This window comes from Pseudoliparis swirei, chromosome 6, assembly GCF_029220125.1.
Source record: "Pseudoliparis swirei isolate HS2019 ecotype Mariana Trench chromosome 6, NWPU_hadal_v1, whole genome shotgun sequence".
NCBI classification, from domain to species: Eukaryota; Metazoa; Chordata; class Actinopteri; order Perciformes; family Liparidae; genus Pseudoliparis; species Pseudoliparis swirei.
In genome coordinates this window covers 8,084,679-8,106,077 of record NC_079393.1, presented here as the reverse complement: position 1 = coordinate 8,106,077, position 21,399 = coordinate 8,084,679, and the positions used below count along the sequence as shown (strand labels likewise).

Sequence of the window (21,399 nt, the reverse complement as noted above, 5' to 3'; positions counted from 1 at the left end):
ACTTACCTGTCCCTGACAGTGATCCAAGCCGACACCTCTATGAACCTCATTGGCCCGACATTCTGGCAGGAGCAAATCCCTGTCTAATGTGTCGGCCCAGGCAGCTTTAACACCTGGCACGTCAATGCTTATCTGCCGAGCACCCAAAAGCACCTGCGTTATCCCGCAGAAGCTTCACGACAAGCGACAGGGCGTCTCATATCCACACGGCGATCATTACGGTCTGTGTCATTCCACAAACACGCAATATGCAAAGAGCATGGCATTACTAAGGGCTTATAGCCTCATCGAAATGCACGTACAGCGTCAGACATGCCCGCTGAAGTATCCTTTCTGCTGGTGGTTGGCTGCGAGAGGATTTTAGCGCTGATAAATCTGCCTTTATAACTATGAAATAAATAAAAGGTTGAGCTATTACTGATTTATTGTATCCCTCTCAACAGAATACCATTAGGACTTCCATTAACACTTCTTCATTAAATCTGGAATAGGTGGGTTTTATAAGTGTGGGGGGGGGGGGGGAGTATTACAACTTTTAACAATTAAATAACAGTCACGAGTCTTAACTGCTTACTACTGTGCAGTTCGCCTCTTTAAAGCTTTCTCGGGGCTATTAAATATTCAAAGTCATATGCTCCCATAGTTGAAAGTCTAAAGTCGTCTGTGGCCCAGCGCTTCAAATTAATGAGCTTCTCCAAATATGGAATTTGTTTAAGCAATGCTCTGAGAGGCAATCCATTACATCGTCTTCACTTAATAGCACACGTGCGAAAACAATGGAGGTCGACTCCTTTAATCAATTTCCGGTCCGGATATGTTTTTATGCCTGTTACACTTGGCCCAGTACCAACCCTGATGTCCACCTACTGTCAAGGTGGACGTTGCTTATCACGGATATATGAAATACTCTGTGGCTTGGGAAACTTTCCTTACTCAGCACAGACTTTTAAAGGAATCCACTATTATTAATGTAATCTAATTCACTATTATTAATGAAATCTAGGCCATGATGAATCGTGTTGGTTATCCAAAAATGTTGATGTTATGTAGGCTTTCTGCGAAACGGTAAATACCGTGGATGTAGTATTATTGGCATGAATGCTTATTGTTCTATCGACAAATACATTCATGATGATTACACGTTAGCGTTGGTAACACTTCGATGTAATGGTGTGTAACGTCATATATGTTGTCTTGAAGTATGTTTATATGAGATACTCGTTACTTTTTTTTAATCGACAGGCCCTGAAGGGGAAGGTAGAGAAGTATTATCATTGTCTTTGCTGCCATCTGATGGTGTTTCACTAGTATGGCCTTGTCGAGGACTCTGAGCCATAATGAGCAGGAAGACCCCAGTCGTTTGAAATGCAGAGTCTCTGAAATAAGTTTTAATTTACACCATTTGTATATATACCTACAGGAAAATCATTATCTTCCTTTTAAACAACTACACGCGTTTGAACCCGCGTGCATGTGTGTCATCTCTCCCAAACAACAACTCGCGATTAGAAATTAGTTCAAATCGGCCACCGTAGGATTTCCGCTTACAGTCATATTGCCTCTATTGCTTAAAATGCATACTTTAATGTGTTAAAGACTCACACGCATGATGCATGTTCGACATTCAGGTGAATATGCTTTTAAATGGACGAAAACGGTACGGCGATTTGAAGCTGACATGACAATGAGTCTATGGGAGCTCACATCCCATCATGCACTGCGTCATGGCTACAGTTCGAAATGTATTTAAGATTAAAACAAGTAAAATAAAAAATAATCAGCGGGTTGCGCTTCTCCAAGGTAATAAATGTCATTGTGTTGTGAAACCTATTGGTTGTCTCGAATTAAATGTATGTTACCATGACTAAAGAATGTGTGTAGCGGATTCAGATACCTTTCCGTGGTAAATGTGCGTCAGCTTTGCGCAGTGGCAGTATCGTAGCCGATGAGGTTTATCCGAGGCGCGATTATTGCTAGTTGAAAACTTTACCCAATACCCCGCCTAGACGACTTGCAATATAGTCGGCGAAGGCAATTTTTGACGGTCTCTCAGGAGACCTGATTACTTTGTTAAGATATTACACACACAATCGTTCAATACGGTTTACCATGAAAAACTAATGTTCAACACAAAGTACATTGTGTCTATGTAGATGTCGTTATTACGTATGCATACGATCTAAAATAGCAATTTAATATCCTTTGTGTCTCGTCACGTTTTAGACAAAGTTGCATATACTTACTTTGATACACGTCTCGCTAGTTATTAATCCCCAATTATACTCGTTAGAAGCACAATTGTATTTGAGTGTACTTTACTGACATTTCTTATTGTTTCTATTATGTTTCATGTACAAATGCCAGTTTTTCAAAAGCGAAACAATACTTTCCAAGACTTCTTTCAACCAATCAGCGATAAGTAAATTTGCATACAGTCCCGGTGGTTTCCTGTCTTGTCGTTCAGCGGCATGTAAACCGTGACAGAGGGACGTGGGAACCTGAGAGACTACCGCTCTGCAATGAAGGTGACGTCAGCCTTGCGCAGTGGCAGTATCGTAGCCGATGAGGTTTATCCGAGGCGCGATTATTGCTGGTTGAAAACTTTACCCAATACCCCGCCTAGACGACTTGCAATATAGTCGGCGAAGGCAATTTTTGACGGTCTCTCAGGAGACCTGATCACATTGTGAAATAAAAGATTGAAATTCTCCAACATTCCATTACAGTAACTAACCGTTCCACAACATTATGTTGGAATATAGAGAATTCCAACTTCTTTTTGTGTGATTATGAGGTCTTCAATAATTAGTTTCTCAATAAAACACGATGTATGTCATGCTCACACTACTTTGCACACTGAACATTGCACATGCACTTTTGCACTCCTTCCCTGCTTTTTGTATTTTTAGTAGTACTTATTGTGTTTGTATAGTACTTATTGTGTTTGTATGTTTTTATGTTTTATGTTCATTTTATGTTCACTGTATGCACCTATACACCAGAACAAATTCCAGGTAGGTGAAAACCTACTTGGCAATAAATACAATTCTGATTCTGATGTATTTAGTGTTCTGTTTGTTATGAAAACACTGTTGTCGGTAACATCGACACGGTCGGAACTAACACTCGTGTTTCCTGTGTGGCCGGGTTGAGGGGAGCCTGAAACACAGACGCACCAGATCTCACGTCACTTCCGCTTATTTCTTGCAATTGACGTGTATTTATTTACAGTGGTGAGTGCGTTTTACACTCCGGAACGCTTTGTTCGTGTCTTTATTCTCACTGATCGCGAGTTGCTGCGTGATTCGAGCGTTAAATATTTCATTTTAAGAACTTGAATATTTACACTATTCCACACCGTGAGAGAGAAGAGTGTTGACTGGAGAGACCTCTCCGTTGCGGCCGTCTCATCGTCAGCCTTGCGCAGTGGCAGTATCGTAGCCCATGAGGTTTATCCGAGGCGCGATTATTGCTGGTTGAAAACTTTACCCAATACCCCGCCTAGACGACTTGCAATATAGTCGGCGAAGGCAATTTTTGACGGTCTCTCAGGAGACCTGTAACTTTGTAAAAATTATATTCAAAATCCAAAGGAATTTAATACCTTTATTGAAGATTATTCACAGCGGTATCTTCATATGGATTTCACTCAATCTGTAATTAATTAGTTACACAATTAAAAATAGCAACTTTATGTCACATTTGTTTTAGACACAGTTGCAAACTCTGAATCGTTGTTTACATGTCTACTTCTGCAAATCCCCATTTATACTCGTTATAAACATAATTGTATGAGTGTACTTTACTGCTGTTCTTTCTTCTCTATATTATGTTTCATTTAGACTGTACCTATTTGCCACTTTTGTAAAAGCTGTATATTAATCTACAGGACTTCTTTCAACCAATCACCGATAAGGAAATTTGCATACAGTCCTGGTGGTTTCCTGTCTTGTCGTTCAGCAGCATGTAAACCGTGACAGAGGGACGTGGGAACCTGAGAGACTACCGCTCTCCAGTTGTAATGACGTCAGCCTTTCGCAGTGGCAGTATCGTAGCCCATGAGGTTTATCCGAGGCGCGATTATTGCTGGTTGAAAACTTTACCCAATACCCCGCCTAGACGACTTGCAATATAGTCGGCGAAGGCAATTTTTGACGGTCTCTCAGGAGACCTGTAACTTTGTAAAAATTACATTCAAAAACCAAAGCAATACATACCTTTATTGAAGATTATTCACAGCGTTATCTTCATATGGATTTCACTCAATCTGTAATTAATTAGTTACACATTTAAAAATAGCAACTTTATGTCACATTTGTTTTAGACACAGTTGCAAACTCTGAATCGTTGTTTACATGTCTACTTCTGCAAATCCCCATTTATACTCGTTATAAACATAATTGTATGAGTGTACTTTACTGCTATTCTTTCTTCTCTATATTATGTTTCATTTAGACTGTACCTATTTGCCATTTTTGTAAAAGCTGTATATTAATTTACAGGACTTCTTTCAACCAATCACCGATAAGGAAATTAGCATCCAGTCCTGGTGGTTTCCTGTCTTGTCGTTCAGCAGCATGTAAACCGTGACAGAGGGACGTGGGAACCTGAGAGACTACCGCTCTACAGTTGTGATGACGTCAGTCTTGCGCAGTGGCAGTATCGTAGCCGATGAGGTTTATCCGAGGCGCGATTATTGCTGGTTGAAAACTTTACCCAATACCCCGCCTAGACGACTTGCAATATAGTCGGCGAAGGCAATTTTTGACGGTCTCTCAGGAGACCTGTAACTTTGTAAAAATTATATTCAAAATCCAAAGGAATTACATACCTTTATTGAAGATTATTCACAGCGTTATGTACATATGGATTTCACTCAATCTGTAATTAATTAGTTACAATATTTAAAAATAGCAACTTTATGTCACATTTGTTTTAGACACAGTTGCAAACTCTGAATCGTTGTTTACATGTCTACTTCTGCAAATCCCCATTTATACTCATTATAAACATAATTGTATGAGTGTACTTTACTGCTATTCTTTCTTCTCTGTATTATGTTTCATTTAGACTGTACCTATTTGCCACTTTTGTAAAAGCTGTATATTAATCTACAGGACTTCTTTCAACCAATCACCGATAAGGAAATTTGCATACAGTCCTGGTGGTTTCCTGTCTTGTCGTTCAGCAGCATGTAAACCGTGACAGAGGGACGTGGGAACCTGAGAGACTACCGCTCGGTCCGTGTACGTAATGTTATTTCGTTTTTTCGTTTCATTCCAAATACGGAATACGGAAATCACGTGGTTTTTTCGTTTTCCGTTTGAAAACCAAAAACGGAAAACGGAATACCACCTCCGTATTTCGTTTCTGCCGTCTGAAACCAAAAACGACAGAACGGAAGTGCTTAAAATGAAGTCAAAATAAAAGCCAGTGATACATATTCGTATTAACCTTAGAAGAATATTAATGAATCAATATAAAGAATAAATAATTAAACCGGGATATTTTAACGATGCAAACACATAGCAGGGTAACGTTAGAAGAATATTAATTAGTCAATATAAAGAATAAAGAATTAAACCTGGATATGTTAGCGACAGTGGTGACGACGGGAAGTTTAATATTCATGTAGCCTACACAGCAAGAATCACCTTCTCACTTAATCGTTGCATTGTTTGATGCAACACAGTTCCTAATATAGATTAATCAAAGTAATGTTTCTGTGCAGAAACTATATTTCCACCGCAGAGTAAACGGTTCACCTTTATACCGCTAGATGGCAGTATACCTGTTATTGATACATATGTATTTAATGCCGTTTATTTCCTCTGATATTTATGTTCATGGTTAATTTCCAGCATAGTTGTATACATCATGTATTTACTTGTTTTATTTGGGTCATTTTGGAACTAAACATTCCCACATGGAAGAGTGAGGATATGATGACCACGAGGCAATACATATTGACAATTGAAAAATAAAGAGACAGTTGAGTTTTTCTTATTAAGCAGCGTTCAGTTAGCACCCAGTCACAGCACCACCTGTGCTTCACCTGTAACCTTCATTACTACATCATCATTACATCAACGGTTAATGGGGACACGTTTTTTGTTTTGTTTTGTTTTTCGTTTTATGTTTATATGCATGTGTGTGTATGTATAGTGCGTGTGTTTATATGTATATATGTGTGTGTGTGTATATGTATGTATATGTATACGTATGTATGTGTGTATATATATATATATATATATATATATATGATTCTTTGAAATAAGTTTTTTCGAGAAATCATAGGTTAGGGCACTTATAAGCTCGTTAGCTTCATCCTCGACCCTTTCGGTCAGCCACTTTCTTCTTTTGTTGAATTATGATTGTTGTATATTTTGCTGATCGAAATAAACTAAATCATCATAAACATATAACCTGTTCTGTTGTGACTCTGCTGTCAGTGTCTTTACTCCTCTGACTACATCACATCATCATCATGTAGTCCTCTGGTCTCCAGAAGGATGGAGCTCTGTGTTGTGTGTGAACATGTTTTGAGGAGCTGACTACATGAGTTATTGTATCAGAGTGAAACATGGAGAGCACAGCTCCTCACATCTCTAACATGTCTCACATAGTTTACAGTCGTGATTGTTAGGCATTGTTGCCTGTGTTTAGCCGTATGGCTATATCTCTGCATGTACATTTAGATAAGCCATATTCAGCTCAGAGCCTTGTGTAGCTTATAGAGCAACAGGTCATGACCTTGTTTAGCTAATAGCAACAGGTTTAGCTCAGAGCAGCAGGTCATGACCTTGTTTAGCTAATAGCAACAGGTTTAGCTCAGAGCAGCAGGTCATGACCTTGTTTAGCTAATAGCAACATGTTTAGCTCAGAGCAACAGGTCATGGCCTTGTTTAGCTAATAGCAAGAAGTTTAGCTCAGAGCAACAGGTCGTGGCCTTGTTTAGCTCAGAGCAGCAAGTCATGACCTTGTTTAGCTAATAGTAACAGGTTTAGCTCAGAGCAACAGGTCATGGCCTTCTTTAGTTTAGAGCAGCAAGTCATGACCTTGTTTCGCTAATAGCAACAGGTTTAGCTCAGAGTAGGCCTAACAGGTCGTGGCCTTGTTTAGCTCAGAGCAGCAGCTCACATGTACTTATATCTGATCCAATGACATCTGCACACTTCTAGATTCGTAAAGAAAGACAATCTTTGGTATTTTCTAATTCTTTATGTCAAGCACAAGTTAACTACTCCCCTAAAAGAGGAAGCCTTCAGAATTAGTGGTAGCATTGCATTAGGATTACATTCTTGTATTTGAATTGTATTGCTGGATCTCAATTCCTCTGATTCTTCCATCTGCAGTCAATCTGCTCGCATGATTTACATCATCAAAGTTTTGCCTTCCAAGAGCTGTTCCAAATGAAAAGTGAATGTCAGATGTATGAACCGTCCTGACTGAGCTTCACTGAAGCTTTATAGCCTACCTGCTACAAGCTCAGGTCAAAATGGTGTTTAGTATGATGTGATTTATAGGTTGGCTCAGATTGTTTATCATTGATGTTTGTTCCTGCTGTGTGATTGTAGTGCTCAGACATCAGCTGTGTTCTTAGTGAAGCAATAGGTGTCAGATTGACATCCAAACTGAGGGTGTCAGGGTCCTTAAGCTGCCCTTCATAAACAAGCGAGGTTCCTAACCACATAGGGGTCCTCCTCCAGTGGGAAATCTTCACACTGGGTCCAAATCTGTGATACCCGGCTGTCGGGGAGACCGATTTATGAGCCTGAAACAAGTGATACGATGGTGGCTGATGTATGAAGTTATCATGGCTTCACCGCCCTAAACCGGCTGCAACCGTCTTGTGTGTGTATATTTTGGGGTGTACGTTTGTTACCTAGGTCAGAGGTCACTGAACAAGCCATCTTCCAGTGCCTTACTCACACTGGCAGGGGGTCAACACACCGTGTCACTATCAATAGTTGGTGTTACAGGTCCAGCCTTTCCCATTACAGATTAAAAATGAAATTCGTGCCAGACTTTAAAGACATAAGTGTTTATTCAATAAGAACATATTTCTCCCTTTAAACCCCCAACATTTGAAGAAAAGAAAAAAACATCCCGTCAGTTGAACCAAATAAAAAGCACAGACAATAACAATTTGGACACACAAAAAAACATCAGCGTTGACAATTTCTCCTTGAGATGTCGATGAGGCCTTTGAGTCCATCTTTGAACGGTTGTGGCAGATTATTCACTGCATTGTCCAGCAGTACACTTGTATCAGGGCACTGCAGAGCAAATTCCCTCACTGCAGCTTCCTGGTCCTGTAAACTTGGAAATGGGTTGGTGCCAAAGTCTGACACTCGTGTCAGTGAGCCCACTTCCTGGTCGTACCAGTCTGCAGCCACAGATGCATTTGGCAAAAGGTCTGTCGACAGCTTCTTTGGGCATCCATCTCTGGCCAAGTAATTTGGTATCCCCCCTCCCTGTAATAATAATTCAATGTGGCTGTCACAACCATGCCATGTATTGCAACATGCTCCTTCTAGTATTTGATAAAACATGTTTAAGAAACATTCAATAGTAAAACATTTTGAAAATAATTATTCACATTAAAAAAGGCTTGAAAGACCAACCCGAAGACATACCAGGAATCCTGTGTGCATTCCATGCTTGCACAGTTCGGTTAACACCGATCTGGGCCAACTGGCATGTCAAAGATGACACACAGAACCGAGTCATCTGGTCCTCCATGTCCAGCTCCTCCTGATCCACCAGTTGGACCAATGCAGCTTTCAACGGGTAGTTAACCCGGTTGTTGATTTCTGGCCAGATTCTCTCGATTCTGTGATTCTGTCATTGCAAAATAGAGACATTTTCAGATTCTTGATAAACAAATATTTCCCCGCCCCCCCAGACTAACTTACTTTCACACATTTCAATATCTTCAGTTAACCATTCTGAATAATTAATGAAAGTGTGAAATAGTTATTTAATTACATGTTGATTAACTTTATAATCAGCAAAACCATTGTATGTTGATCACCTTTGTCGATGGTGTTTGGAGATATGGTGTCCTTTCAGTGTTGTGGCGGTGGCTGGCCAACTTCTCCTGCATGAAAAGAGTGAGGTAGAACTCCTTTCCATGATCCACTCTGACCTGGTCCCACATCCCATATTCCATTACTGCACTCCTGCAAGAAAACATAACATTGGCAGACAGCAGTATGGAGGGTAAGGCTAATGGTGTCAGATACATTTACAAAATGTGTAGTAGGTCTTGTGTTATCAGGTACTGATGAGGTGAGTTGAGTTTTAACTTGCTGCTTAAAAAGGGTTTCTGTAGTTTTCAATAAGTTTAATTTAAGTCCCTTTTTAGACCAATATGAATGCAATTTAATACGTTGATTCAAATCCAAACTAAAAATATATATATTATGAAGGTTTTCACATACGACTAATCCCACTTAAGTTGAGCATTTTCTTTTAATACATTAACAAGCCATATTGAATTTAAATCCACTTTCGAAAATGTGCGTCTCTTCCTAATCAAGTGCATTTTTCAGAGCTGACAAAATGGTATTCAAGAAATTGTAAGATATTTAATTTTAAATGCATTTTTTTGTTTTTAAGGACCCACAGACACCCTGTTAAAACACCTCATAAAATGGGGATGATTTGTAATGTTTAGGGTACAAGGACAACAGTCTTTTCAATTACCTGTAACCGTCATTGTAGATGGTGAGGTTGTTCTTTACAGGCATAGTAGCTTGTCCAACAATTTTGCTGGAGAAGCCATCTATTGCCAGCACATGAGTCACGCCAAACATGACAATCTTCTCATTTTGGTCCATGTGGATTTTGTGACCCACATAGGCTGCATGGTAAGGAAGAGGGTTGAGGTTCCTTGCTCCCTTAAACACAGACAAAAAAGAACATCATGACCTTATTGAATAGCACAACATATTCTAATTTGAGAAGAAAAAAAAAACCTGGCATCGTGCCTTATGGTAAGGTGGGTGAATGTTGCGCAAAACAGCTCCAACACGACCCTCTGATGCAAAGACACCTGCAGCTGCAAGACTCCCAGTCATCATTTTCCTGCCATAGGTAGGACCACCCTGAAGATAAAGAAAGGAATACATGTTGCATTGTAATGTTAAGCCATGAAATGTCAACTTCAACTCCAATTAAATTACAATTAATTGTTAAGTGTTTTGAATTATAGATGATTATGAAAACTAGTTGCAGTTTAAACATGTTTTACTCGATACATTTTCATAGTTGTAAGAGACCAATTTAATTAGCAGTAGGCTACATTATTTAGTTGGATTCAGATGTTGACCTTTAATCAGATCTGTGTCTAACTTTAATGTTAAAAGATGTCGTTATCATTTGTTATTGTAATAAATACAAGCAAGTTACAGAATGACGTCACATGGATCACACTTTACGGCAGGTATTTGCGGCTGGAGCTGCGTGGATCTGCACAGTTTTCGGACCGTGTTACAATAACTATATAACTACTAAATACAATAGCTATTATGGAGTTCCCCCTCTTTGTAAATGTGGGACAGTCTTTCTTACCATCTGTTTGTATGAACCATCTATATCCTGCCTGTGTGCCCAGCCATCACCCCACGAGAACCACACTTTACAAATGTTTCTCATTTTCCCCCTAAATACACCTTTATTGGACATGGGACACTAAGGTAAGGCTTTCTTTCATGTCTCTCCTAATAAATATGGTGCTCTAGTACTTCTAATAGACTGGGTGACTGAGAGTGACACACACCCTGTTCAGGGCTCTCAAGTTTTGAAGACAGACAAGAGTGACATTTCTGCAGATCCATACGACTGCACCAAGAGGATGACTATGTGCTGGCCTTTGGTCATCTTTTATAACATAATTTATGCATATCAACACTATAAATGAACATAACTAAAGTTTACTTTCAATACAAATCCTTTATGACTCATTTGGCTTGATTTTTAGTGGGCGGGTCATTATGACCCTGAACACAGGTGTCTCATCTCTATTTATCTACATCACCCCATGACAATTTTTAACTAAATGCTAATAAAATGTAGGAGAATATACATGTTATAGTAAACTAATGCAATTTAATTTAGATTTAGATTTTTCAATGTACCTAAAAATTGTTTGAACATGTATTTTCATTAAATCTATGGAGGGGTGAATAACTCAATTCCACTAAAAACTGATTGGATTGTTAGTAATGGTGTTGGTGATGAGGTACAAACTATAGTTATTAGGATGTTTTTGTTTCTGACCACTTTTGGGTCAAACTGACCCGGGAGCATGACGGCTGTATGTAAGAAACGAACATAACAGGAGGGTTAAAGTATAACATACTAACCTTACACACACTTATAGTTTCGTTGTATGCATTTTTTCGCGCAAATAAATTAACTGCACCCTACCTGTGTTATTGCATTGGAGACTGCAGCTTCAAGTTGTTGGTCCGTCACTCGCTGTCTTTTTAACCCGTGGTCTTTACAAAACTTCCGAATATTGGCCACGGACGTTCCTCTACGCAAGCCACATTCAAATATCAAGTGTTTTTTTATGTCCACATCACTACAGCCACTATGCATCATTTGTTGTACAATATCTAAGTAAGGTAACAGGCTGGAGTCCATCTTGCGTGCTTCAGTGCAAAAGGGTGTATATAGCAGTGGCGAACCTAAACACGTCTACTGCGGGAGATAAACACAGAATAAACTCAGTTACCCAAAATGCAACCCTTTGTAGTGTCAACTACATTTAACCCTCCTGTTATGTTGCACCATTTGTTTCTTTGTAAATGTGGGACAGTCTTTCTTGCTCCCTCCAACCATATGTTTCAAAACACACACACACACACACACACACATTAAGTGAGAAGGTGATTCTTGCTGTGTACATGAATATTAAACTTCCCGTCGTCACCACTGTTGCTAACATATCCAGGTTTAATTATTTATTCTTTATATTGACTAAATTATATTCTTCTAACGTTACCCTGCTATGTGTTTGCATCGTTAAAATATCCCGGTTTAATTATTTATTCTTTATATTGATTAATTAATATTCTTCTAAGGTCAATACGAATATGTATCACTGGCTTTTATTTTGACTTCATTTTAAGCACTTCCGTTCTGTCGTTTTTGGTTTCAGACAGCAGAAACGAAATACGGGGGTGGTATTCCGTTTTTCCGTTTTTGGTTTTCAAACGGGAAACGAAAAAACCACGTGATTTCCGTATTCCGTATTTGGAATGAAACGAAAAAACGAAATAACATTACGTACACGGACCCATGAGGTTTATCCGAGGCGCGATTATTGCTGGTTGAAAACTTTACCCAATACCCCGCCTAGACGACTAGCAATATAGTCGGCGAAGGCAATTTTTGACGGTCTCTCAGGAGACCTGTAACTTTGTAAAAATTACATTCAAAAACCAAAGCAATACATACCTTTATTGAGGATTATTCACAGCGTTATCTTCATATGGATTTCACTCAATCTGTAATTAATTAGTTACACAATTAAAAATAGCAACTTTGTCATATTTGTTTTAGACACAATTGCAAACTCTGAATCGTTGTTTACATGTCTACTTCTGCAAATCCCCATTTATACTCGTTATAAACATAATTGTATGAGTGTACTTTACTGCTATTCTTTCTTCTCTGTATTATGTTTCATTTAGACTGTACCTATTTGCCATTTTTGTAAAAGCTGTATATTAATTTACAGGACTTCTTTCAACCAATCACCGATAAGGAAATTAGCATCCAGTCCTGGTGGTTTCCTGTCTTGTCGTTCAGCAGCATGTAAACCGTGACAGAGGGACGTGGGAACCTGAGAGACTACCGCTCTACAGTTTAGATGACGTCAGTCTTGCGCAGTGGCAGTATCGTAGCCGATGAGGTTTATCCGAGGCGCGATTATTGCTGGTTGAAAACTTTACCCAATACCCCGCCTAGACGACTTGCAATATAGTCGGCGAAGGCAATTTTTGACGGTCTCTCAGGAGACCTGATCACATTGTGAAATAAAAGATTGAAATTCTCGAACCTTCTGATTACTGTAACTAACCGTTGCACAACATTATGTTGGAATATAGAGAATTCCAACTTGTTGACGGTCTCTCAGGAGACCTGATGATGTTGTGAAATATAATCATATTAATTATTTTGAATTTCAATTGAATGCTCAGTACCATATTCTCTTTTTCATTTGGTATACTCCCCATAAGAAGTTACAAGACACGGGTTTCCCTCGGTTCTCAGGGAGATACAATGTTCAGTCATTAAATACATACATTGTCTCTCGTTGTCCACTATAATGGAGATTCATAAAAGGAGTATTAATTAAATAAACAAATAACTGCAATGCTGTCAAATCTAAATATATTATTCCTGACATGTTAATAAACAAGAACATATATGAATATCATACTAAAAAAGACAATAAATAAGCAATATTTGACTTAACCTTTGACTTTCTAAAAAATTTGCTGCCTGATCTCGCGTCAAAAGTTTCAGGAAGTTGTCATCATCCCACCCCAACACATGTGGTATCGTTTGAAAGCCCCGGATGTCCTCTTTAGATTACAGCAGGACTTGATAAGGAGAACTCAAATGAGTAAAAGAACAGATGCAAAACCAAAATGTAGACGACAGAGGACACCAATGAATGTATGCATTTAATGACTTAACATTGTATAGGAGGTGTATGTAATCAATGATATTCCTCTACATTTCCAGAAATACCACAGCTAAAAATAAAATATGCAAAATAATAATTGAAGAACAGTAAAGAATGCTGAACAAAAGTTTAGTTTTGGTAATCAAAATTAAAATGAATATATATGTTCTAAGTTAGTTCTGGAAGTAAGACGTTCAGTTTTAATAACACAAATTATACTATCCTTCAACCAACACGAAAAACAATCCAGATGGATGAATGATTTAGTTTAATAATCAAGTATATTCTGTTTCATCTACGCGATGATTTCCTAGACTTCTCTCAACCAATCACCGATAAGGAAATTAACATCCGGCCCAGCTGGTTTCCTGTCTTGTCGTTCAGCAGCATGTAAACCGTGAAAGAGGGACGTGGGCACTTGAGAGACTATCGCTCTCCAGTTGTGATGACGTCAGCCTTGCGCAGTGGCAGTATCGTAGCCCATGAGGTTTATCCGAGGCGCGATTATTGCTGGTTGAAAACTTTACCCAATACCCCGCCTAGACGACTTGCAATATAGTCGGCGAAGGCAATTTTTGACGGTCTCTCAGGAGACCTGTAACTTTGTGAAAATAATACGGTCGAACCTTAGAAATGCAGATCCTAATTAAAAATAATACACAACTTTATCTCCATATGGATTCCACTCAATCTGTAATTATTTAGATACGCAATTAAATATAGCAACTTTATGTCACATCATTTAGACACAGTTGCAAACTCTTAATCGTTGCTTACACGTCAAGTTCTGCAAATCCCCACTTATTCTCGTTATAAACATACTTGTATGAGTGTACTTTACTGCTATTCTTTATTGTCTATATTATGGATATTAGGAGACCTGATATCTTTGTATAATATAATGAGTTTAACTGTTCATTTTAACAAAGTACTTTTGTATCTTGATGCGCACACACTTCAATGTCTCTACACTTCACCTTAACGTCCTGCTGGTGATGTTGATCAACGGTTCTCCAAAAGGGGACATTTATTACATTACATTACATTACATGTCATTTAGCAGACGCTTTTATCCAAAGCGACTTACAATAAGTGCATCAACCAAGAGTACAAACTAAGAACAACAAGAATACAGAAAGTAACCTTTCCTCAACATAGTCGAACGACAAAAGTACCATAATGAGAGCTATTTAAGTGCCACTGAAGTGCTAATCTGTGTTTTACTCCAGATATAGTCGGAAAATATGTGTTTTTAGTTTCCGGTGTGTAGTTTGAGGAGTATCCGCACTCCCTTTAACATGACGGCACTCTTGTAAGGTAGTATCGCAGTTTACTGTGAAATAAAAATTATATTGATAAAGCTCCAGCATGTCTGTCCTCATTCTTATTGAGTTCGAGTGAATTATAGTTCTGGAAGGGAAACCTGGAGATCCGGTTGCACACAGCAGTCTGGTGACCAATGCGGTCACTCGACCAGCAGAGGGCGCACTTCAACAGAAAATGGCGGAGGTGAGGAGGAAACGCTTTCAAAGCTTTAAACATGAGTCAGTTTGTTTTCTAGCAACGTGAGAAGAAGAAAAAAGTACGGGTGTGTTTGAAAGATGTTAGACAATTATCAGTGTCAGAGGTATTGACGAGGATGATTTGCTGCATCATGAAAGAGTGTTGTGCTCCACAGTTTCCTGTGATTGATGTTTTAACCACCCTGCAGAGAACCGTAATTGCAGTGATGTCTGATTAGAAGAAAGGTGGGTATTAGGCAGTCACAGGGTGAGGGGGTTTATAATCAAGGCAGTCTCGTCATGAGGCAGACGAGCTCGAACCTCCCGTCACCCCGTGAACACTCTCTTTCACTGCTGTCATGCAGCACACTTATTAGTCTCACTCTCTCACACCGTCCATACTTGTTACTGTGATGGAGTTGTCATTTCTACCTTCAGGAGAGTAGCTGTCGTTCACACACTAGATGTGTAGCTGCAGAGAACTGTTCTGGGATCAGTAGAACTCACCAGGATGTTTCATTTAGTTAATGGATTACCTTTTGAAATTGCGTTGCTCACATTCAACTGTGTGGGGGTTACTGCGTTCTCTATTCATTAAAACATCATTATCTAAAACACAATTGCCATTAGACTTCATTTAATATTAGTTTGAATGCGTTTGCATTTGCACCGTTAAAACATATGTTATTATTTAGACATGTTTCTGAGCAATTATGTATTTCGTCAAAATCTTCATGTGTCATCACTCTTTGGTTTCGGTCAGTATCAATAATTAATCATAAGACATTTTCAAATGTGATTATTGGGAACCAGTTGCTTTCCTCCATCCTGATAATTCAATTGTGTGGATAGCGGTGTGTGTGTGTGTGTGTGTGTGTGTGTGGGGGGGGGGGCTTTGAAAAATGACTCATATTTGCATAAATTACTGGGGGCCTTTGCATTTAATCTTCATTCAGTTTGACCCCCTAATGCACCTTGTTTTTATCTCCGCTACACACACGCACACACACGCACACGCACACACGCACACACAAACACGCCCACTGTGCATTGATCCGTCCGCATGCACCAAATGAAGATTCACAGTGGCTGATGCCCGTGTGTGGTCCTCTTGACCTCTATGTGACCCCGGTGTCCTTCATGTGAAGATGCTCTCAGACAGAAAATGTGAGATATGATGCACTTATTCTTCCTTCTCGACGCATTCTACGTCTCTCAAACTCCGACCTTTTTCAAATACCCCTGAAAGTTCTCTTCATCCGCCAGAAAAGGGAAATATATGTCTTTGTTCCATGTAAGAGACAGCTGGAGACTTGCCAAACATAAACACACACATTGCACAGCATCATAGGACTAGTTCCTAGGTAACCATGTGACAGTGCCGGCAATTGCTATGGAAACCGGCGTATCCTCACTCCGTGTCTGTGTCTCTCAGTTCTGTTGGGAAACGTGTGAGAATATTTCCTCTTCCTGCGAGTTGGTTTTTTACTTTCTAGGTTTGACAGTTGTGGAGGAAAACACCGGCACGTCACAGAAAGTCATTTCCCCTCCTACTCTGAACAAGGTGTGGAGTCCACACAGACACAGGTTTATAGACTAAAGGCAACACACCGGGGGAGGGGGGAAGGGGGGGGGGCACCACGGTTGGTAATAAAACAGCACTGGTGTTTGAAATAATAACTCCACTTTCATACATTGCAATTAAATGCCCCGTCCCTCCCACTCGTTTGTATGAAGACTGTAATCAGCGTGAACAACATGACAAATAGAGACTTTTTTCAAGATGAGAGTAAACAAAAACTTCTTTTAATCGTATGTTATTATTTTTTTGTTTTGTTGATCTTTTGTTCAGCCAAGCTATAATTTGCAATCTGCTTGGCGGCAGGTCTTTTTTGTGTGTTTTTGATCCCTTTTGTCACAAATCCGGTTACGTTTCTCTTCAAAGAGTGAGACATCACTCGGTCCATAGCCTACAAAGAAACAAAAAAACAGGTGCAACTCTAAAAGAGATGCTTTGATTCACGTCCAATTATGGGCTCTTCCTCGGAGTTGATCAGAATAATTGGCCCATTATTCTTGGCAGAGAACCAGAAACGTGGAGATGACATGAATGAACCGAAAACCTCAAAAGTCATCAAGTTATTCAACACACCCAATTAAACTTGTTCCAAAGCTCTAATGCCGTCTTCGTGTACATCGCCGAGGGGTTGCCCCCAATTAGCTGCCTCCGGTGACACCCTGACACCCGCGCCGCTTCGTGATTATGTTTCAGCTTCAATTACTCTCAAAGGCCCTTCAGGCAGAGGTGATCGGTCCCCCCTCCGCTCTTCGCGTTCATCTTTCTTTGCTACGTTTCTGCCGTCTTTGATTTTGGCAAGACGACCCCGCGTCGTGTTTGGGAATAAAAGAGCCGGACGCCCGAGAGTGATTATCAATTTGCTTTTGCTCGACGTCGGGAAGTTCTGTGCAGACGACTTCAAACAAAGAAACTATATATTATTTCGCACTGAGCTAAAATGTTGGACTAATGTCAGTGTCACATCGGCGCCGTGGCTTAGTTGGTTAAAGCGCCTGTTTAGTAAACAGGAGATCCTGGGTTCGAATCCCAGCGGTGCCTTTTCACCCTGCAGCACGAAATGACCTTTCAGTCACTCAAACTGTGTGTGGGGTTAATGATCACCACCAATCACAGAGTTCCACAAGGTCAGGTGCTTCCGTGACACAAATGTAAAATTCAAGAAAGTATCCGGACAGCAGAAAGTCTCTACATCTTCCGCCGGAAAATAAAAACACATCTTTTCCGACTATATCTGGATTAAAACACAGATTAGCACATCAGTCGCACTGAATTGGCTCTTATTATGGTACTTTTCTAGTTAGACGATGTTGAGGACATGTTACTTTCTGTATTCTTGTCTTGTTGTTCAGACAGACGCAAGTAATAATCAATTATTGGACTGCAGGCCTAACCACATCGGCGCCGTGGCTTAGTTGGTTAAAGCGCCTGTTTAGTAAACAGGAGATCCTGGGTTCGAATCCCAGCGGTGCCTTTTCCTCGTACAACCCGAAATGACCATTCACTTACTGTAACGTTGTGTCGGTCCACCACCAACGTTAATCACGAAGTTCCACAAGATTCTCTGCTTCGACCGACTTTATTTACCTTTTATATCTGTTTCCTTTGTCTCTTAACTCCCTCCAGTTAATCCAGAATGCTGCAACTTGTTTACTCACTAACACCAAGAAAAGAGATCACATTACTCCTGCATTAGCTGCTCTGCACTGGCTCCCTGTAAAATCAAGAATCACATCTAAAATGCTACTCTTCCCCTATAAAGCCTTGATTGGTGATGCACCATCATATCTTAAGGAGCTCGTAGTACCATATTGCTCCACTAGAGAGCTGCGCTCACTAAATGCAGGGCTACTGGTGGTAGTCCCCTCCTACTTTTTAAGACTCTAGGACACAAGTAGGTTTGATTGATAGATCTAATTGAGTATCATCTGCATAACAATGCAAGTTGATGGCGTGTTTCATGATAGTATTACCCAAAGGAAGCATATATATACACTACCGTTCAAAAGTTTGGGGTCACTTAGAAATGTCTTTATTTTTCACAGAAAAGCACTGTTTTTTCAATAAAGATAACATTAATCAAAAATACACACTATACATTGTTAATGTGGTAAATGACTATTCTAGGTGGAAACGTCTGGTTTCTAATGAAATATCTCCATAGGTGTATAGAGGCCCATTTCCATCAACTATCACTCCAGTGTTCTAATGGTACATTGTGTTTGCTAATCGCCTTAGAAGACTAATATCTGATTCGAAAACCCTTGTGCAATTATGTTAGCACAGCTGAAAACAGTTATGCTGGTGATCTAAGCTATACAACTGGCCTTCCTTTGAGCTTGAAGTTTGAAGAACAAAATTAATACTTCAAATATTAATCATTATTTCTAACCTTGTCAATGTCTTGACTATATTTTCTATTGAATTTTCAATTCATTTGATAAATAAAAGTGAGTTTTCATGGAAGACACGAAATTGTCTGGATGACCCCAAACTTTTGAACGGTAGTGTATAAATATATGTAAGGGAAATAAAATTGGTCCACGAAAGAGCCCGAGTGGAATTCCGTGATGAACGTTGTTAGTTAGTCAATAAACCTGTCCCACTCACCGTTGTACAGTGACTGAAAGGTAATTTCGTGCTGCAGGTGAAAAGGCACCGCTGGGATTCGAACCCAGGATCTCCTGTTTACTAAACAGGCGCTTTAACCATCTAAGCCACAGCGCCAATACAATGTAGAGATCTATCCAATGACTGATTCTTACATTTGTCTGTCTGCTCCAAATGTTTATATAATGTTGGAGGTTGATGGAGACAGGGACTGGGTATATTTTAATAGATCATTATCAACTAAATTAAAGACGATTCCTTCCTGAACTTTACATTTTTGTCCTCAAATCCACCTGATTTAACTTGTATTCATATATAAATGATTGAACTTTATACACTTTATAAGTCAGGACCTCCAGTATTTTGGGGTAATATTTGACCAATCATTGTCGTTTGACTCATGTTAAGCAGCTTGTTTCTTCCACCTAAGAAACATGAGCAAACTGAGGTCTGTATTATCAGCAGTGGAATTAGAGATGATCATACACACTTTTATCTCTTCTCATATTGACTTCTGTAATGCACTTTTCTCCAGGTAATCCAGAATGCTGCTGCCAGATTATTGACTATAGGACAAATAGACTCACATCACCCCCAAACTAGAGTATAGGATTCACTTTAAAATCCTCTCTCTTACATACAGAGCAATGCACAATGTCACAATCATTCATATGCGGTTGAACTACTTACCTCAATGTGTCATTTAAATATTTTATTGGATCCCACTTGGTACCGTCAGATACTCAGGATTAAAAGACCGTGTTCAGGACCTCGTTTGAGGACCTCGTTTGAGATCTAGAGTCGGTGTGTATTGGTGTGTGCTTTTGTGTTCCTTCATGCGCGTGTTAGTGTGTCGGTTGTTCAAATTAGGAGCAGAGCCCCGAGAGCCGCGGGCTATTCTCTCAGAAATAGTTATTTAATAGGTACCGGTCTCCCCAGTTTCCTCGGGATCCAGGTGCTTTTAATTGGATTTCTTCGACAACATTATCCAAGCTTGGATGGCGTGTAGTTTTACCATCTAGTCACTTTAATCACAAATAAAGTTAGAAAAGAACTTTGATTTGATTGGAAATTACAGCGTGACCAAATGTTGACCTGCCCTTGAATCACCGTAATGCCTGGTGAGACTTTGAGTTATGTTGAGAGTCATCCTGTCGGACGCGTTGCAGAAAATTTGAGCCCCAGCACTTCCAGAGCCATATTGTACAAGTGCCTTCACAAGGGGCTGAAGTTAAACCGCCAATATGTAGGCAGTCTAAAAACATTCAATCCCAAGGTCCCCAATACATCCAAGGTATGTTAACCTTCTTAAATAAGACAGTTAAAGAGCAGCATGAACTGAAGGCAGTGAGTTTTACCAACCAGCCCTATAAATACTTAAGAAAACCATTGCTCCTTTAAAATCCCATTGCAACGACGTAGATGGTCCAAGCTGGCTAAAAGCAATTAGTCAGAGGAAATGAGCAACAATTATCCGTCTAGATGGGCACATTAATCGATAAAGACAAAGATGCTATCGTGCCAATTTGAATGTTTTATTGTTTAGTTTAATTGTGCTGGGCTATTTTGGTGCCCATCAAAGACAAGAGGCTTACACAAGGTTGAGTAGGAAATTGTTTCTACTTAAAGGATAGTGGCGTATAACAATAATGTGCTTTAAAATACTCGCAGAACTGTAAAAAAAGGTGGGGTATTTATTTAATTTGAATTAGCAGTCTGCTGAGAGGTGGCAATCTAGTTTAAACGCGTGACCGCCAAAGAGTCGATGAAATCCAAGTAAGCTGCGATGTTCTGGCTTTGTTCACTTTTGACAGCCGGGAACAATGTTTAGAAAGTGTTTTTTCACTCTTGATACTTTGAGGGCCTATTGTCCGACATTGTGTTCTGTCACAGCACTGTCGAGAGGCGCTCCACTAATTGAGTGATAGAAGTATGAAGTGAGACTTAGACCGTGTTTTCTCGTGGCTCAGCTGGGATATTTTAACAAGGTGTGGTATTTTGAG

General features: G+C 39.6%; 9 non-coding genes and 1 pseudogene across 9 annotated transcripts; all 10 read left to right on the top strand.

Annotated features, from left to right (window-relative positions):
• Positions 1-1,916: 1,916 nt before the first annotated feature.
• LOC130196029 (U4 spliceosomal RNA) lies at positions 1,917-2,057 on the top strand. The gene has a single exon (XR_008832178.1). It is a non-coding gene; the product is annotated as a U4 spliceosomal RNA (small nuclear RNA).
• Positions 2,058-2,533: 476 nt separating this feature from the next.
• LOC130196030 (U4 spliceosomal RNA) lies at positions 2,534-2,674 on the top strand. Its single transcript, XR_008832179.1, has one exon. It is a non-coding gene; the product is annotated as a U4 spliceosomal RNA (small nuclear RNA).
• Positions 2,675-3,415: 741 nt separating this feature from the next.
• On the top strand, positions 3,416-3,556 carry LOC130196000 (U4 spliceosomal RNA). Its single transcript, XR_008832151.1, has one exon. It is a non-coding gene; the product is annotated as a U4 spliceosomal RNA (small nuclear RNA).
• A 473-nt stretch (positions 3,557-4,029) lies between these two features.
• LOC130196003 (U4 spliceosomal RNA) lies at positions 4,030-4,170 on the top strand. The gene has a single exon (XR_008832154.1). It is a non-coding gene; the product is annotated as a U4 spliceosomal RNA (small nuclear RNA).
• Positions 4,171-4,642: 472 nt separating this feature from the next.
• Positions 4,643-4,783, top strand: LOC130196002 (U4 spliceosomal RNA). Its single transcript, XR_008832153.1, has one exon. It is a non-coding gene; the product is annotated as a U4 spliceosomal RNA (small nuclear RNA).
• Positions 4,784-12,292: 7,509 nt separating this feature from the next.
• Positions 12,293-12,424, top strand: LOC130196004 (U4 spliceosomal RNA; annotated as a pseudogene).
• Positions 12,425-12,894: 470 nt separating this feature from the next.
• LOC130196001 (U4 spliceosomal RNA) lies at positions 12,895-13,035 on the top strand. Its single transcript, XR_008832152.1, has one exon. It is a non-coding gene; the product is annotated as a U4 spliceosomal RNA (small nuclear RNA).
• Positions 13,036-14,161: 1,126 nt separating this feature from the next.
• On the top strand, positions 14,162-14,302 carry LOC130195999 (U4 spliceosomal RNA). The gene has a single exon (XR_008832150.1). It is a non-coding gene; the product is annotated as a U4 spliceosomal RNA (small nuclear RNA).
• Positions 14,303-17,753: 3,451 nt separating this feature from the next.
• On the top strand, positions 17,754-17,827 carry trnat-agu (transfer RNA threonine (anticodon AGU)). The gene has a single exon. It is a non-coding gene; the product is annotated as a tRNA-Thr (tRNA).
• Positions 17,828-18,186: 359 nt separating this feature from the next.
• On the top strand, positions 18,187-18,260 carry trnat-agu (transfer RNA threonine (anticodon AGU)). Its single transcript has one exon. It is a non-coding gene; the product is annotated as a tRNA-Thr (tRNA).
• Positions 18,261-21,399: the final 3,139 nt, after the last annotated feature.